Source organism: Pteropus medius, unplaced genomic scaffold (assembly GCF_902729225.1).
Source record: "Pteropus medius unplaced genomic scaffold, Ma_sr-lr_union100, whole genome shotgun sequence".
NCBI classification, from domain to species: domain Eukaryota; kingdom Metazoa; phylum Chordata; class Mammalia; order Chiroptera; family Pteropodidae; genus Pteropus; species Pteropus medius.
This window is the reverse complement of record NW_024352787.1, coordinates 12,161,270-12,165,207: the sequence shown is the minus strand read 5'-3', so window position 1 is coordinate 12,165,207 and position 3,938 is coordinate 12,161,270. Positions and strand designations below refer to the sequence as shown.

Genomic DNA, 3,938 nt, shown 5'->3' with positions numbered 1-3,938 from the left:
CCTTTTAATTGAGTGATTATGGGGTTCCCCAGCCTGCCTGCTGGCTCCTCACCCACACATCTTTTAATGAGGCATGCTGGAAGGCATGCTGGAGGACAGAATATCACTACTTATAAAAACTCACACCCACTGCAGCTTAGACTAACCAAATAGGAGGAAAGGCAGCAGCAGTATAGAGAAGGACCAAGATGAACAAAATGAATAACAGACCTCATAGGAGACATAGATAACTCTAGAAACAGAAGAGAATTTCAAATAGTCCTGATTAGTATACAGTAGTCCCCCCTTGTCCACTGTTTCACTTTCCTTGGTTTCAGTTACCTGTGGCCAATGTCATGGTTTGATGATCCAGGACCACTGGAAGCAGATAATCCTCCTGATGTAAATAGTCAGAAGGTCGATAGCAGCCTAAGGTTACATCGCAATACCCACAATGTCATTCACTTCGCTTCTTCTCATCACACAGATATTTTAGCATCTCACATCACAAAAAGAGTGAGTAGAGTACAATAAGATATCTAAAGACAGACCACATTCACATAACTTTTATTACAGTATATTATAATTGCTCAATTTTATTATTAGGTATTGTTGTTAATCTCTTAATGTGCCTAATGTATAAATTAAACTTTATCATAAGTATGTATGTGTAGGAAAAAATGTCGTATATGTAGGGTTCAGAACCATCTGAGGTTTCAGGCACCCACTAGAACATATCTTCATGAATAAGCGGGGACAATTGTACTCAGAGGATGGTTCATCTATCAGACAAAACAGTCTGCAATGAAAGATTAACCAGACAACTGAAAGAGAGATTGCCGAAATAATGTAATGGATTAGAGAATGGTAAAGTGGATTGGCTAAAGTCTGAGTAATTGGGAGGACGAAGTGGAGGAAGCCTCCTAGAATAGAAATCAAAAAGAGCAGATGAAGGATAGCTCAGTGTAAAGAAGAGAACAAAGACAAGAAAGAAGAGAAATAATAGACAACGTCCTCTAATAAGAAAAATACGACTCACCAAATATCAAGCAGGGAAAATTAGAAAGGCCATATATTCTGATGAAATTTTAGAAATCCAAAAATCTTCCAAAGAGGGAGGTGGAAAGCCATAATGAAGAAAGTCTGGGTTGGGACCCTAGTGGTAGAGTCCGTACAGCGTTCCCGGCTTCACTTTTCCTTGCCCGAAAGATGAACAATAGATTGTCCCCAGTGGCTTTACCCAGAGCTTGGGACATCCCCTGTCATAGAAATTTGCCCTGAAACTTATGATTAATGTCCTTATGCTTACTGATCACAATCCTTCTGGTTTAGCGTTCTTTCCAGACTACTTCTGTCTTTGTTCCTGGGTTGCTAATGCCACCGAAGGACAACATTGCCAGCAGAATGGCTCCATGAAGCATGACAGATCCCCACCCCCACCCCCACCCCCGGGAACCGTCACATAGCTCCTGGAATAATGCCCAGATTTTCTCTTAAATATCCTAAGCCAACTGAGAAGGCAAGGCAGTTTTGAAGGTGTTAACAGGCTGCCTTCTCAGCTCACTGGTGCTCTAACAATAAATTCTTGTTCTAAATATCCCAGTTCCTGTGTCAGTCTATTGGCTGAGTGACACAGGCAGCACGAGCCCTGGATTCCGTTGCCCTCCAGTTTCAATGCTTGCAGAGTATCCAAATCAGACTGATTTCAGTCTACAGCAATGCCACTCTGACCGTGCAAGATCTTGTCTGATCTTGGAAGCTAAGCAGGATCGGGCCCGGTTAGTACTTGGATGGGAGACCACCTAGGAAGACCAGGTACTGTAGATGTTAAAAAAAAAAAAAATCAGACTGATTTCAGATTTCTCATTACCAAATGCTGGAAAACACTGGAGTAATGTCTTCAAAGATCAAAGAGAAAGTGTTAGAACCTAAAATTCTATACTTACTAAGGCATCAATCAAATACTAAGGCAAAATAAAGATACCTTTAGACATAGGGATATTTAAAAAGTCTATCTTCCTACATGAGAAATTTTTGAAGAAATTCTCCAGCAAAATCAAAATGAATCTAAAAAAGGAAGATAGCATTAGAGTAGCAGTTGGAAATTAAAGTACAATAATACAACACTGTTAATGATATTACCCATAAAATAAAAGATGATATATTAGAAATTGATATTTGGAAGATTGTTCTTTGATTGCCAAAATGTCAATGACAGAGGGTTATATATATTTTTATTGGTTCCAATACACTATTTGGTTCTATAATAATAATATTTGCATATTCACAACTTTTATGACATTACTTCTGAGTTTTCCTCTTTTAGAATTTATTCATTCAACAAATATTTATTGAGCACCTACCTTTTGCCAGGAACTATTCTAGTCACTGGGAATATGAAGGAAATTAAATAGAGTAAGAAAATAGAGAGTGAATGGTGTGGAGGGGGAAGGGTTGCTCTTTTGGATATGTTGGTCAAGGGAGGCCTCTCTGGTGAGGTGGTATCTGAGCTGAAATCTGAATCAGGGGAGGGAGTGAGCCTTGAAAAGCAAATGCAAAGGCCCTGAGGCAAAAACATACATGCTTGCCCTAGCAAAGAGAAAATTTAACTGTAGAATTCAGTAGATAAACTGTATAACTATTATGTCTTAAAGTAAGATAATACTCTAGCAAAAATCAGGGGGCAATAAAAAATAAATACGTTAATTTACCGATTTTCATAGAGGAAAATCAATAGATACAATCTGACATTTATAACTTAAGAAATAGATGACTTCATATAATATTTAAAGACAAAAAGACAGCCACTAGGAGAAGTAGGGGGGAATAAAAGCCACTGGGAGTTAATGGGCCAGAGCTGGGGATATATTACAAGTGTAACAAATCACTTACATAACAGAAAGTCAAAAATACAGTGTAAAGTTGATAAGTCAGGATACAAAAGTGAAAAGATTTTATTTCATGCTATAATGATAACGAACTAAAGAATTAAAACCAGAAACTATGAACAGTGATTGTCTCTGTATGTGGACCTGAGAACAAGGGAGGAGAGACTGATTTTTCACCTTCGGTACCACTTCGGTTCTTTCTGTTTTTCTTTCTCTTTACCTTGTATGCATAACTATAATTCCAAAATTGTTTTAAAATAACATAGAACCTATTGTATTCCAAAAAGCTTTTAAAGGAACTTTAAAAATACAATAACAATAATGGTAATAATTAGATAAATTTGGGAAGGAGGGAAAATCAACACGGGAAATGCGAAGCTAAGGCAACATTAGTACCTAAAAACTATTAAAGATACAAATGACAGAGATTTTTCATGGCTTAGCCATTAAAAAATTCTCTGCTGAATATTTCTTGAAATTCTGTTAACTCCAACAGAAAATTCCCTCTTTGGAGATAAGGATCCACTGGAGCTATCCGAGGGAATGAACCAAATAACTCCAACCAGAAGTTCTTGGCCAACATAAGACATCAGTTTCATTTGAAATCTGACCTCCTTTTCTAGATTTAATTTAGACGTTGAGAAAATGGAGACTTTGTTGTGAGATTATACACACACACACACACACACTATATATGTAGATATATCTATATAGATAGAGAGATATCTATATATCTCTCTCTATATAGATATCTATATAGATATCTACGTAGATTATACACACACACACTATATATGTAGATATATCTATATAGATAGATAGATATCTATATATCTCTCTCTCTATAGATATCTATATATCTCTCTCTATATATAGATATCTATATAGATATATCTACATATATATAGTGTGTGTATAATCTCTATAGAGAGAGATACATAGATATCTATATATAGAGAGATATATAGATATATCTATATCTATATAGAGATATATATACATACACACATATATATGTGTGTGTACAATATAAATAAAATCTGGAAAAATGAAGATAGTAACTAACATATG

At 36.0% G+C, this 3,938-nt stretch overlaps 1 pseudogene; it reads left to right on the top strand.

Annotated features, from left to right (window-relative positions):
- The first annotated feature begins 1,687 nt into the window (after window positions 1–1,687).
- LOC120592030 (uncharacterized) lies at window positions 1,688–1,806 on the top strand (annotated as a pseudogene).
- Window positions 1,807–3,938: the final 2,132 nt, after the last annotated feature.